At 47.2% G+C, this 15,632-nt stretch overlaps 1 protein-coding gene across 1 annotated transcript in view; it reads right to left on the minus strand.

Annotated features, from left to right (window-relative positions):
* Positions 1–11,669, minus strand: part of CD82 (CD82 molecule) — a 65,728-nt gene extending 54,059 nt beyond the window's left edge. The window contains exon 1 of the mRNA XM_030559990.1: positions 11,412–11,669. The gene's annotated coding sequence lies outside the window, so the exon portion shown is untranslated. The remainder of the gene's footprint in view (positions 1–11,411) is intronic.
* Between the last annotated feature and the right edge of the window lie 3,963 nt (positions 11,670–15,632).

Consider the following 15,632-nt stretch of genomic DNA (forward strand, 5'->3'; position numbering starts at 1 on the left):
TTAAGTTAGAGCCTAGCTCCCCGCCAGGGAGTACCTCAACCAGCTAACAGCCTTGTCTACACTAGGATTTAACAATGTTAGATTATGCCTCTTTTCCTACTGAAGACAAGGCTGTAGACTGAGTTAGTGGCAAGTTAGCCAACATGTGCTACCATGAAATTCCAGTCTAGACAAGGGCCCTAGATAGAAAGCAACATCTGTCACTGTACATCTAGTTTAGAGTTAATATAGGAGCAGAAACTCTAGTTAATTGACTGCCAGCTAACTCAAAGTAACACCTTGTCAAATGCTAACCTAGATACTCCATAAGTGTTTCCTCTAGGTTTGTTTTAAGATGAGCACTCTGGCAATTAACTAGTTAAAATGGGAGCAAGAACTCTAGTCTAAACAGATCCCTCTGTGTGGGCCTGTAAAGAAAAAAGTCCTCATCCCTACCAATGTAGGTGCTGGAATGACAGGTCCAGGGGGTGCTGCTGCACCCCCTGACAAAGTGGTTTCCATTATATACAGGGTTACAGTTTGGTTCAACGGCTCACAGCACTCTCACTATAAAAAACTGTTCCAGCACCCCTGCCTACCAAGAGGTGCTAGGACACAGGTCAGCCCCTTTCATCTTCCATCCAGAGAGGCTGTGGTCACATCCAGGCCCACTCTTCAGAAACCAGGAAGATCTTCTAAATAATCAAACCCAGATGCTCAGTTACTCCATTTTACTCTAATGCATTAGGAGCTCATTCATTCAGACTAGGATTGCTAACCTTCCAGGATTGGCCTGCAGTCTCTTAGAATCAGCATCCATCTCCCAGCAACTACTGAAAGCAATTCGAGTGATTTTAAAAGGATATTTTTCAAAAAAAGAAAAAAAAAAAAAAGGAAATTACATCATATTGAGGGAGAAAAGAATCTCCCAGAATAGCTTCAGTCAGAGTTGGCAACCCTAATTCCAGTCTGTTCTTATAGTAACGCCTTTCCCCCAGCACATACCTCTGAGGTGGAGGAGGTGTGGAGTGGATGAGAATAGCTGGAGCCATTTGACTTTTGCCACTTACACATATGAGCAGACAGCCACCTCATCTGATTCTGCACCACATCAAGTGCCATGTCAGGACTGTTAATGAGAGGAAGGGATGGGGTGGCAGTTGCTTTGTGAAGCCAAGAAGCAATTGAGACTTGCTATTGCGGGCTGTCTCTGACCCACAGGGCCCCAGCATCTTGCTAGTAGCCACTTCCCCCCGCGCATATACACACCCCCATTCTGCGAGTGTCATGACCTCAGACAGCCATTGTTCAACTCCCATTATTCACCCCACACCCCTCCTGCAGATTCCCATTCAGCTCTCCCATCCACGGCCCATTCTCACTAGCAGCAGTAAGAAACAGAAGGAATGGCCAGAAAGGCTGTACACTTTACCTTGTTTCATATGCAGTTAGTCAGGGCTTTTCCCCCTTCTAGATATGGTCCATGACCCATTATTAGTTTAGTGCTTGCTCTGTGCTGCACAGGACCATCAGTGAAACCAGTTCCTGCCTCAAAGAGCTTACAGTATAAGAGGCAGATGGGAACACCAACCGCACATCCCAGAGGAAGGAAAACTTGGAGTTCAGAGGGGCTTTTTGTGGGCCTTTCAGAGAAAGTGTATTTAGGGTGGATATTGAATGTAGAAAGAGGGTGGCAGCTTGATAGATTGATGGGAAGGGCCTTTTACACCAGTGAGCAGCATGGGAAACTCTGTTTGGGGAGTGAAAGGGGGCAGGGGGGAAAAGAGGATAGACAAATCAAAGCTAAAGCCATGAAGTTTAAGAACTTTGTATTGTTGTAGCACTGCTCCCATTGTGCTAGTAAGAGACAGTCTCTGCCCTGAAGAGCTTAAAAGACCTGTTTCTTCTATTTAAGAGGGTGGGAGGAGAGTAGAGGCTCAAAAAAGGTGAAGTAACTTTCAGGTCAGCAGCCTCCTTAATCCCAGTACAGAACCCAGTCCACTAAATCATGCTGTCTTGTTGCAGAGGACAAAGGGAAGCCTGACTCAGTGATGGGGGAGGTGGGAGAAGAAGGTGATGTTTCTCATCACAAGAGCACATCCTATCCTACAGGGAAGGATGAGCTGGTCCCACTTACCCCTCCAAAGATCAGCTTGCAACCCAATACAAATTGCATACCAACATTCATATCCGGATGGCCAGCTCTGCAAGGGTTAAGGATAGAAGGTCTTGGCTGTAGGGCAAGGCACAGGACCAGCATGTAAACCTTACAGACTTATTGCACAATTACAACAATAAGGCTAGGGACTGGGCCCCATCACTGGGCTCACACCCAAAGAATTCCATACCTATCTGATTTATAAACAATCAGGGAGGTAGTTTCATAACTGCAACAACTGACATGCATCTCCAGCTAAAGACCTGGCCCAGCTAGCCTGAGAAATCAACAGTGAAACTGAGAAAAGACTGGAGGCCACATTTCTCCCTGGAAACTTTATAACAGTAACGCCAGTGATTAAAGAGCATCTTGGTACCTGGTTAACACACCTCGTGCATAGCATGCTGGGTGTCCTCACTGACAGGCATTACTCAAGAGTCTAATAGCAGCTAAACCAGGAGATTCTCCACTTGTAGCACAGCATAAGGCCCAGCCAACCAGCAGCGTCTTAAACCCAGCCTATAGTCACTTTCTGCGTAAGCTTAGTACAAGGGTAGAGCCAAAACACACACCATTCAGTTCAGCTTTTAAGTCACCTTTGACATCTCAGACAAGCAAGTTTCTAGTCATCCATCAGAGAATGAGGCAGGCATTATGGTGGAGGATATCTAAATCCTAATGCAAGTTAGCAGCCAAGATCAAAGTTTGGTCATCCATGTTTAATGGGACATAGTTCTGTGGCACCTTATAGACTAACAGACGTGTTGGAGCATAAGCTTTTGTGGGTGAATACCCACTTCGTCAGATGAATGCTTAATGGGCTATTTCTATACCTTGCCCCCATATTGCATAGGCTGTACATACATTTATTTCTACCTGAACAAACATGGCCACTTACAAGATGCTCGTATTTCTGAGCCCAGATTAGCAGAACTCCCCTGGAGCTGATAGGGCGAATTGGACATACAGCCTAGCATATGGAAGTTTCTTTCTCGGATCTCTATGCCACTCCCCAGCATTGACCAAATGGAAAATTAGCTCCTGGCAGAAGCTCACAAACAGACAGAATCCCCATGAAATACTACAAGTAATGACTACTTGAATCTATTTCCTTATAACTATCCTCACACCTCTTGTCAACTGTCTGTAATTGACTATCTTGATAATCACTACAAAAGTTTTTTCCTGTTGATAACAGGTCATCGTAATTAATTAGCCTCTTAGAGCTGGTATGGCATCTTTTCTGTATGTGTGTATGTATTATATACACACACCTTATATGCTCCATTCTATGCATCTGATGAAGTGGGCTGTAGCCCAAGAAAATTTATGCTCAAATAAATGTTAGTCTCTAAAGTGCCACAAGTACTCCTGTTCTTTAAGGATACACAGACTAACATGGCTACTACTCTGAAATTTCATCTCAATAGCTAATGATCCTCCTGTTACAGAACGTCCAGCAGCCTTGAAATCCTTACATACAGAAGCCAGACATGGCATTCTCCAGTTCTCAGTCACAGAAACAGTCATATTGGAACAAGTCAGTGATCTGTCCCATCCCCAGCAGCATCCACAGCCTTCACAAACAGGGATAAACCTCTAACACCCACATGATTGTGCAATGCTATATTGCAGCGTAGTTAGGAAATGTTTCTTCCTGACCCCAGCTGGTCACCTCTTTATGCTCTGACACATGAGGATGGATGACCTTTGGAAGTTTTATTACAAGTGCTGTAACTCCTAATGAACTGGCACTTTCCAGCTGTTCGGGTTTATAGATACCAGATTAGCTATTTTCCTCAACATGTGGCAGCAAGTTTTACATGTTCAATACAATGTCATGTAAAGTATTTCCTTCTGCTTAGTTCTAGTATGGTTGTCTGAATTCTACAGGTCCTTCTGTAAATTGGAATATCCAGTTACTTATTGGTCTCTCTTTTTTCCCTAGGAAGGTACAAGACACTCAAGACTAGGTTTGCCTCTTCCCTTTCCTTCTTTTGCCTTGAATTAGTTTCAATTCCCCTCCTTAAGGGCTTTTCTATTTCTGCCATAGCTGAGATGTGACTGAACTTGGACACAAGGTGAGGCTGCCCTTGGTTTATAGCATTTCCTATGTTGTTCTAAATCCCTGTCTTGACAACCTAACATTTCATTGACTCTGGCTGCCACTGCTCAGTGAGCAGTCATTTTTGTAAGCTGCCTACAGTAACCCTTCATCTTTCTTCTGGGAGATTATAGTGAATTCTGAACCTGCCAACGTGCACAGACAGTTTGAGCCACTCTTCCCAGTACACAGTACCTTGCATTACACTTATGCTGCCCAGTTTTAAATCAGCCATTGTCTTCACAATCCTCCCTACTCTTGAGTATTCTGTGCCAAGTATTAATAAGTTCTGCCAGTGCTACCCTACCCAGCCCCACTTCCACAATGTATTGACCATCAGCCCTAGCACAAGTGCCTGGGTGCCTCCACCATTAACTTCTTACCATGCTGAGACCTTCCTTTAAAGCCTGCCCTTTGCTTCTTCTTAACCCCATCATTTGGGAGATATTTACAAGTTACCTGAAGAGCTGGAGGTTTAGATAATTTGTTGGTCCCATATAATTAAACAAAGGTCCCCAAAGAGAAGACATTTCCTATAACTCTCTCTCCAAATATCCATCTTTAATTATCATCTGATGGAGGAGTTCCCACTCCTGACAGCCCTAAATGTGTCCTAGAAAGACTCCAGTTCCCAGCATGCAGTGCTCCAGGGGCAGGCCAGTGTAGGGGTAACATGCCATTTAGATGTGAACCTGTGGTCCTGATGAGAAGCAAATGAAGAACTCTTCAAAGGCTGAGATAGGTCAAGGGTCTGTAGTAAGACACCTCACAAATTTCTTACCAAAACCAGATCTTTACATATTTTAAAGGAAGAGAAGAATTTGATAGCTGAGTGAAAGCTGAGAGGGTCCACGCAAAGACTAAAACACAAGCCTATCACCACCTGTCCCACAAAGGCATACTTACAGAGCTTTCCAACACCGCTGCCCTCTGTGGGGCTAATTTGTTCCAGCAGTAGTTTGAATACCCCTTCACCCCCCAAAACTTTAATCTCAGATGTATTTACAGAGCCTCTTTTTTAAAGCATCACACTTCGATGGACCCCACAGAAGCACAGGAAGGGAGCAGGATATAAAATGCTTGCCAAACCTGAGATTATTCTGAAGCAGGCCAGAACTTAAGCCACACCTCTAAAGTATATAGCTGAAGCAGAGCAGTTGTACTGTGGCAGTGCATCTGGTGAAGATGCTCTATGCCGATGGGAGAGAGCTCTCCTGTTAGCATAAAAATCCCACCTCCACGAGTGGCAGAAGCTATGTTGGTGGGAGAAGCTCTCCAGCCAACATAGTGCTGTGCATACGTAAGCGCTTACATCTGTGTAACTTATGTTGCTCGGGGGGGGGGGAGGCGCGAATATTCCACCCACGAAGCAAGGCAAGTTTTACTGACGTAGGCTGTAGCGGTGATATAACTTTAGAGCTCCTCTGTGACACATGCCTCAAGCTCTGTCCTCAATTCAAGCATCTTCACAGCAAGGAGGAGGAGCCAGAGTCAACCTAAGAATTCCACATGAAGTTCAGTCACACTGTATGAAGTCTTAGAACGAAAGGAGGAGGCACCCAGAGAAGAGCAGCAGATGCAAGCAGCTGGATACTGAGCTTTGAAGAGGCCCTGGTAGGACATCTCCTTCGCCAGCCTCCAGTTCCAGGTTATGTTGCACCTGCCTGTGCTGAGACACCAAACAAAGTGGCATGCTAACTGGAATGAAGACAGTCCAGATGAGCTGCATTGTTAAAGGTGTGAAATCTTCCCAAGGGAGGAGGCTCCAGGCAATTGGGTAGGGCTAGCCCTATGGAGGAAGCTCTCTCATTCTGTCACATGCACTGGTATGAAACTGAGTGAATGCCTCAGGCATCTGCCCTGCTGCCTCCACCCCATACTGAGAGGAGCGGGTCCCCTACTCCCAACCCCAGTTTCACACTAATAACTCAGACTCACAGCACTGTGCACTCACATACAGAAGCAGGAAGTGTTTAGAGACCTTGTCATATGCAGCCTTGGGTGTTTTTCCCAGGACCTGCTGCTGATCAGTACAATAGAGAAGACCAACTAAAGTCATGCTGGGTTCTCGGCCAAACCAGCTGGCCAAAGGGGAACTGTTCTTCTAGTCCAAAACACTTCTCCCTCATCAAGGAAATTACATGTGTACTATTGATAACAGAAGAGGAAGCAAGAGAAAAAGCTATGCCCTTCCATTAAATGGGGACTGTCCCTGAATCTGTATCATGGCTTTCAGGGTGACTAACCAGTGCCTTTTTTTTGGCTCACAGTGATAGGACATCCCAATGTGAACAAGCATCAAGGTACCTCAGGAACACAAGTGTCCCATGTTTTTACAGAAGGGCTGGAATTCTTGCTCCAAGTGAGACACTTGGTACCAGACCCCTATATCAGTTTGTGTCTGAGCAGGAATGGAAATGATTCTCCAGTCAGTTGTTCCAACTAAAACTTGTATTCAGTGCTCACGACACCCACAAGAGTGCCGCCCGGAAGTGTCTCAGAGCATAACTAAGCCTATCTGCCTCTTTTTCCACAGGTCCATGTCCTGTCAGTGTCCACACATACCGTGCTTGATCGGCATCCTATAAAGCAGCAAGAATTTGTCACCTTTGCAGCTATTTGTCATCAGATACACCAAATATGTGCAACACAAGCTCATTACTGTGATTGCAAAGTTGTCACTGAAACACTAGCCTCCTCTCCACAGTTCTTTGCAATACCAGTTCTGCCATGGAAGTTGTGGCATTATAAAATAGTTCAATCTCACCAGTCTGTAGGAATCTAGCCACAAGTTTCTAACCTTCAGAGATCTGAGGAGGCATGTGAGCATGAGTATTACATACCAACTCAACCTCACTGCATCACTGGACTCCAGCATCAGAGACTGAAGAGAAGCAGCATTTGTCCCCACAGACAGAGGCAGCCAGGGGAGATGGTAGTATCCCAAAAAGTGAGAGTCCTATGTAGAGAGAGGAACTGTCACATATCCCAGGACGGTGAAGCCTTTCTACAGTCCCAGACTTGTGCAGAATTCACATATGCAACCAATCAGGCGGTGTTGTCAGAAGCTATACAGGGTCAGACCTGTTCAGTACTTTGATGGGAGATGTCCAAGAGAACACATGGTGTTGCAAGAAGTGACTGGTGATTCTGTAATGGGCACTCTTGGACCCAAGTCACTACTGTATTAGTGCCCCAGCACAGTGGGCAGGGACAGAACCCCAGCTGTCAAAATCTCATGCTCTGTCCCTGAGTACAAGATGTAATTAAAAAGATACAGTCTCTAATATTACAAAGGCCTGTAGAACAACTTTGTGTATCTCAAAAACTCCTCTAGTTCACCAACAGAAGTTGGTCCAATAAAAGACATTATCCCACCCACCTTGTCTCTGAAAGCCATGGGAACAAATACACAGGGGCTGCTGTAATTTCAAGCTATCATTTATTTGGTAACTCTGGCAACTTCATTTTAAAGTCCTGCAGAATCCAGTGTAGGATTTAGGTGTAACCTCCCATGAATCCTTACTCGGACTGTAACAGACTCATTACAACTCCTAGGGCAAAGTGAATCGTTCACAGCCAACATCTGTATGTTGAACTACAATGGATGCTCTCAGTCATTACCTTTAGCAACATCCTTATTAGATGCAACAGGCTGGACCATTTCTGGGGATTTGTCATACTCGGTACGAGTCTCTGCAGATCCTGTTAGACATTTAACAGAATTAGAGCCCCATTGCCAAGTCAGCTAAACCACCCAAGTACTATTAGTGTATAATTGTGGCACACATGCCCCAAAAGACTCCAAGGCAAGGCAAATATATTTTAAAGGGTTAGGAATAACTATATTGAACCAAGAAAAAATGTGGCCTGTGGAGCTCACAGCTGCATAAGAACATAAGATCGGCTGTACCGGGTCAGACCAAATGTCCACCTAGCTCAGTATCTGTCTACCGACAGTGGCCAATGCCAGGTGCCCCAGAGGGAGTGAACCTAACAGGCAATGATCAAGCCATCACTCTCCTGCCATCCATCTCCATCCTCTGACAAACAGAGGCTAGGGACACCATTCCTTACCCATCCTGACTAATAGCCATTTATGGCCTTAACCACCATGAATTTATCCAGTTCCCTTTTAAACACTGTTATAGTCCTAGCCTTCACAACCTCCTCAGGTAAGGAGCTGCAGGACACTAAGTTGATTTTAAAAAGCTCATCACACTTCCAGACAAAAAGAAGGATCAGATATTCACTTGAACAAAGGCAGTATGTGCAGCAATACTAGGAAGAATAACATACACCTTTTAAGGCCATATGCTTATCACCACATAGGGTCAGAAGAACCTACAAACTACTTAAGTTCCTGCATGGTTTCCATTGCTAGGTATCTGGATAGCTAACCAGATAGGTTGTGCCAAAAAAGTAGTATAGTACATACATCCTCTACCCTAGTGATAATTAAAAGCCTGGATGAACAAATATGATCCTTGCAGTCTAAAGGCATAGTGCAAGATTAGGGTGAATCATCATAAGGACACAGTTCAAAAAGCAGGCTTCCTCAAAGAATTTCCTACCATGGGTCATGGACAGTTGTAGATCATCCCAGCAGATTTTAACTGCTGGGACAGAACACAGGAGATGTCATCTCTAAAATAAAAGCATCCCAGACTACTTGGTATCCTACAGTTACTTTCCTCTGAAGCATTCAGTACCAATACTGTAAATTACGGTTGAAAAAGCTTAGATTAACCACTAAAATCAAGGTTTCCACTGCACTTTAGACCAAAGCCACTGTGATATATACAGGAGAATCTCAGAGTTATGAGCACCAGAGTTACAAACTGACCAGTCAACCACACACATTTGGAACTGGACATAATCAGGCAGCAGCAGACACAACAAATGCAAATACAGTACAGAATGGTGTTAAATGTGAACTACTAAAAAAATAAAGGGAAGCAGTATTTTTCTTCTGCATAGTAGTTTCAAAGCTGTAGTAAGTCAATGTTCAGTTTTAAACTTTTAAAACAACCACCATAATGATGTTTTGTTCAGAGTTACAAACTTTTGAGAGTTATCAACCACCTCCATTCCTAAGGTGTTTAACTCCGAGGTTCTGGTGTCTTGTAGGGTACTCTGTGAGGCAGCAGAACACAATAGCAACACTGCACAGCAAGGCAGTGCCACTTTAGCAGCTCTAGCATGACCACACCTGGCATATAGCATTCAGTTCTGGGCACTACATTACAAGATATTGACACAAGTTAGAAAAGATCAGGCCAAAGCTGGAGAGAATATGGGGAACAAGTGAGATAGGAAACAATTACCAAGATTGGCTGGTGGAAGAAACACCATGATAATCACCTGTGTTAGTAGAGAGGCGAACATCAAGAAGAGAGAGCAGTTAGACCCACCCCTCTGTACCACAAGAAGGAAGATTTATTAGGCTGGATAACAATCACACCAGTGTCCCAACAGTCAGAGGTGACAGGCTGATGGGAGGAGCTTCAGCTGGTATCCTTATACCAGATTACACAAGGTGCAGTGAACTGCCTGGAACAATCCTGCACTGGTAGTAAAATGGGACTTTTCCAGCTCTAGTGTCTGAGATAAGCTGGCATAGATGAATGAGATCAGAGCACCTGCCTCCACCATAGCTAAGTCCTAGTAACTTGGCAGTAGCTGCTGCATTCCAGCAGGAGAAACCCTCCTGGAGCAGCTATAAGTCCACCTCCATTCAGGACAGTCCTTTCCCATTACAGTGCCATTGCTACCTTGAGTTTAAACCCACCCAGGAACAGCAGTTTTTAATTAACCCAGCATGGCAAAGTAAGGGCAGCTCTCAGCAGACACAGCTGTTTGGCCAAGCGTCAGATAGAAGTGTTCTGAAGTAAATAAATAACCTTCCTAAGGAAGGATCCTCTGTGGCAGATCAAATTAGCTCAATTTATTAAACGTTAGCGAGCAGTTATTATATACAGATCTAGCACTGCAATGGCACCGGCTTGCACCTAAAGAGAGCTCCATTAAAGGCAAATCTTTTAAAGTTTTCCTCCAAAACAAGCAGCTGAAGAAAAGGGCCATAATCGCTGCTGGCTTGTTGCCCCCTCCCCTGCCGTCTCTGACAGCTCAAGCCCCTCCAGGCTGGGATCGCTTGTTCCCATCGGCAGTCCCTAGAGCCCTCTCGGGCCCTGCGAAGTAAGGGGTGCCAGAGAAGTACGCGACAGCCCCAAGGATCACGGGGCACAGGGCCCCCGCCTTCTCAGACGGGAGGGCTGTACAAGGGGTTTTTTGATCCGGATCTTTCGCTTTCTCTGGAAAGTTCATACGGAGTTTCCCACCACCCAGCTAGTGAAAGCCCCGATACGCTTCGGTCCAATCTCGCCCACTGGGAAAGTCCCCCTTGCTCCGAGTGGCAAGCGCAACTGCAGCTCCAGTGACACACACACACACACGTGTGGGGATTGTGCCAGGGAGTCTCCCAAGCGGGGGGGGGGGGGAAGAATCCCACCGAGCTGATTTACAACCACAGCTGCTTCTTCCCCGAAATGCCCATCGCGTTTGGCCCCAGATCGGGAGAAAACAAACCAGCTTTGCTGCTCGCTACGGGTCTCAACGCCTCCACTTTTTTTTTGTTTGGGGGGGGGGGCGGGGGGGAAGAGAAGAGACGCACAGCCCACCACTCTCCAACCCCTCCACGGGGGGGGTGTCAAACGCTGCTCGCGGGCAGAAACCCCCCAGGGAGATCTGGGGTCTCCTGGAGCATCACCAATCCCCCCCACTCACCCCAAGCTAGGCCTTTGGGGGCGCCAGCAGGATTGTTAGCAGCACAAGCCTGGGAGGTGGCTGCGTGCAGGGGCGGGGGGAGACCCGGCGCTCCTGCCCCATTTACATTGGGTTACGCGGCACGACTACTCCACTTCACGACCCTTAAGGATCCAGAGCTCCGGGAAGAAACCCTAGGAAACGCTACGTGCCCTGGGAGCGAGTACCCGCCCCCCCCAAGGCTGCAGACCCCTCTCCCCATCCCGCCCGCCCTGGACTCTCTCAGTCACTTTCCCGGGAAGTTTCCAAGGCGCAGCCCCTCTCCCGGCTCTCCCGCCGCTCCCCAGCAGCTCTGCCCAGGCCCGGTAGCGAGCGGGGCCTGCCGCGGGGGCGCTGCGCTCTCACCTGCAACTGGGACCGAGCGACGCGTAACAGGCTCCTTCCCTTGGCGAGATTCAGTCGATGTGGCTACTGGCTTGCTCGGCTGCTTTCAGTTCTCCAGGCCAGGAGGAGTCAGCTGCAACCGCCAACCCCCTGGGGCAGGCCAGAGACGCCTCCTCGCCCCTTTAACCCTTCCCTGTCCGCGCCCCAGCCCAGACTGGAGCCGAGCCAACCAGACCAATGGATTCCGGCAGCTGCGCGTCAACTGCGAGCCCGCTTTAACCCTTCCCTCCTCCAGCTGCTTTCAGGGCTCAGTGGCCCCAGCCAGCTAGCTCCAGTTCAGTGCGCAGTCCTTTCCTGCCGCGCCAAGCTGTGCCTTAAAGGGCGGGAGTCGCTGCCCCCAGAAATCTGATTCCTAGTAAAAGGGGTGGCTGGGCTGTGGGTCTGGGCGCCGGTAGCACGTAGATTTCTGTAGGGTGGGATCAGCCTGCTGCTCTCTCTTTTCAGTATTGCCAATTCCAAGCATTCAGGCCCCTAAGATTATGAAACTGATTTAAAAATCAGGAGGTTGTACTGTTTTGATTTGCCTTAAAGTGCACTGGCTTCAGGTTTTCAGGCTTTTCACTAAAAACAGCAAAGAATCCTGTGGCACCTTATAGACTAACAGATGTTTTGGAGCATGAGCTTTCCTGGGTGAATACCCACTCCATCAGATGCATGTAGTGGAAATTTCCAGGGGCAGGTATATATATATGCAAACAAGCTAGAGATAACGAGGTTAGTTCAATCAGGGAGGATAAGGCCTTGTTCTAGCAGTTAAGGCATGAAAACCAAGGGAGGAGTCTTTGTTTAATCCTGAGCTGATGGTGTCAAATTTGCAGATGAACTGAAGCTCAGCAGTTTCTCTTTGAAGTCTGGTCCTGAAGTTTTTTTGCTGCAGGATGGCCACCTTAAGATCTGCTATTGTGTGGCCAGGAAGGTTGAAGTGTTCTCCTACAGGTTTTTGTATATTGCCATTCCTAATATCTGATTTGTGTCCATTTATCCTTTTCCGTAGAGACTGTCCAGTTTGGCCGATGTACATAGCAGAGGGGCATTGCTGGCATATGATGGCATATATTACATTGGTGGACGTGCAGGTGAATGAACCGGTGATGGTGTGGCTGATCTGGTTAGGTCCTGTGATGGTGTCGCTGGTGTAGATATGTGGGCAGAGTTGGCACCAAGGTTTGTTGCATGGATTGATTCCTGAGCTAGAGTTACTATGGTGCGGTGTGCAGTTACTGGTGAGAATATGCTTCAGGTTGTCTGTGGGCGAGAACTGGCCTGCCACCCAAGGCCTGTGAAAGTTTGGGATCATTGTCCAGGATGGGTTGTAGATCCCTGATGATGCGTTGGAGGGGTTTTAGCTGGGGACTGTATGTGATGGCCAGTGGAGTCCTGTTGGTTTCTTTCTTGGATTTATCTTGCAGTAGGAGGCTTCTGGGTGCAACCTTGAGGGCTAGAAACTTACTTAAAAAAAAAAAGGTTGGGGGAGGACAGATGAGATTTTTCACTTCATCACATGCCTCCAGGAGCTAAAGTTAGCTCAGGACTGTCTATAGCAGCTGCAATCACACCTTATAATTGCTGTGTACACATAGGTTAGGCGCGCTTTGCAAGTATAGTATACTGGTATTCATACACTGATAAAGTGATCCTAGTGTAGACATGATCTGTTTTTTGGTAAGGCCTTGTCTACACACAAAAATTGCATCTCTTGAAGTATATCAGTATAGTTTAAATGGTACAACCCCCAGAGTGGCTGCAGTTAAACATAAGAACAAAGGTGCTTATATGTATATGGCTTATTTCTGTATGAGCAGAGGTATAAGTTTACCAGTGTAAGGGCTTGTCTACACTTAAAACACTATAGCAGCACAGCTGCACCACTGCTGTAACACTTCAGTGAACACACTACCTATAGCAAGAGAAGGGGTTCTCCCATCTGCATAGGTAATCCACCTCCCTGGGAGTTGGTAGTTAGGTCAACTGAAGAATTTTCCCTTCATCCTAACTCTGTCTACACTGGGGGTTAGGTGGATTTTTCACACCCCTGAGCTCTGAAGTTAAACTGACCTAATTTCCTAGTGTAGACCAGGCCTAATATTCTGGTATTACTGCATCCGTATTAGAGGTTGTACTAGTATAACTGTGTCAGTAAAAATTCACATCCCTAATAGAAGTAGTGAAACTGGTACAATATCTATGTGTGTAAACAAGGGTTGAGTCCGCCTAAGTTTTGGACATTTCACAGGATCACTAGCATGCATTTTTTGTATAGGGATCTATAGTAAACTTGTTTTCCCCAGTGACTCATGTTTAACCACTAACACTTAACCCTTGCCTCCTGTCACTGGTTGCACACACTGGACTTCAACCTCTATGTAAATACAATCACAATTTAGAAAGAAAGAAAGAAAAGAAAGAAAGAAATTGCTGTCTGTACAAGTGCACAGGAGCTAGAGAAGGAAAGAGAGAGACATAGACAACAAGTCGCTGGCTTCTCTCCTTCTGTCCAGGGCCGGTGCAACCATTTAGGTGAACTAGGCGGTTGCCTAGGGTGCCGAGATTTGGGGGGGCCAAAAAGCGCCCCCCAATTTTTTTTTAAATGGTTGACCGGCCGCTGCTGCTGGGACAGAGAGGCAGCCGGCAGCCCAGGGTGTCCCCCGGGTCAGGGCGCCGCCGCGGCAGCCGGCAGGCCAGGGTGTCCCCTGGGTCAGCGCACCGCCGCGGCAGCCCGGAGCCCAGGGTGTTCCCCGGGTCAGTGCGCCGCCGCGGCAGCCCGGAGCCCAGGGAATCCCCCGGGTCAGCGTGCCGCCGTGGCAGCCGGCAGCCCAGGGGATCCTCTGGCCCAGGGAAACCCTGGGCTGCCGGCTGCTGCGGAGGCGCACTGACCCTGGGTCAGCACGCACCACCGCGGCAGCCGGCAGCCCAGGGTGTCCCCCAGGTCAGGGCGCCGCCACAGCAGCCGGCAGCCCAGGGTGTCCCCCGGGTCAGGGCGCCGCCGTGGCAGCCCGCAGCCCAGGGTGTCCCCCGGGTCAGGGCGCCGCCGTGGCAACCCGCAGCCCAGGGTGTCCCCCGAGTCAGCGCGCTGCCGCTGCAGCCCAGAGCTCAGGGGGTCCCCCGGGTCAGGGCGCCGCCGCGGCAGGCAGCCCAGGGGAACCCTGGGCCAGGGGATCCTCTGGGCTGCCGGCTGCCTCGGCGGCGCGCTGACTTGGGGGATCCCCTGGGCTCTTTCCCATTTAAGTTTGTATATCACTTGGCAATTATTGTTATGAATATTATTACTTATGTATTCTGTGTCCAAAAATGTTCTAGGATCTCTGCAGACAAATAAAAGAGACTCACTAGCCCAAAGAGCCTGTGATCTAAATTAAAAATGACACCAAGTGATAGTGACAAACAATGGGAGCAAAATAAGGAAATGGGAAGAAGAGGATACAAAAATCAGGTGACATAGTTACTTATTAGGTTCACATCATGTTCTGCAAAATCTGTACAGTTTTTTATATTCCCTTTCCTGTTTGTATCTAAACTGTTCCCGCATTTTCTAAACTTGAAGTGATTTTCTGTTTCATTACTAAACAGACCCCTTACAAACAATCCCATACACCCCTGTGTGTTGTTTTAAACTATTGCATGTGTTAAAACCTACTAAGTCCCCACTTCTTAGCTTAAGAGCTCGTTTACACATATTTCCTATCTTACTTCACCACCAACCACCCTTATCCCAGATCCCCAACCCAGGTGACTGTAAGCCTCTCATCCTCTGATATCTCCACATCTCTTCCACCCCCAGCAATCATGTCCTTATTTCAGTAAGTAAGTATTTTCATTGCCCAGAAATGAGAAGTTTACAAAAGTTACTCTTGTTATCAGAGGCCTTGATCCACCTTCATAGAATCATAGAATATCAAGGTTGGAAGGGACCTCAGGAAGTCATCTAGTCCAACCCCCGCTCAAAGCAGGACCAATCCCCAGACCTTGAAGTCAGTGGAAAAATTCCTACTGATTTCAGTGGGTTTTAGATCAGGCCCAGAGGCTCCAAGAGCCACTTCTTCCTCTTCCTTCACAGAAGCCCTTCAACATCATATTGCCTCCTGTTCCAGCATTCAGCTCAGGCTCTCTGTTAAATAATAAAGAACTTCTGGGGCTATTACCTCAGAAAAGCAGAAAGTTTGTTACTCCTGTTTTATTGTCCCA

Source organism: Gopherus evgoodei, chromosome 4, assembly GCF_007399415.2.
Source record: "Gopherus evgoodei ecotype Sinaloan lineage chromosome 4, rGopEvg1_v1.p, whole genome shotgun sequence".
In the NCBI taxonomy this organism is placed as follows: domain Eukaryota; kingdom Metazoa; phylum Chordata; order Testudines; family Testudinidae; genus Gopherus; species Gopherus evgoodei.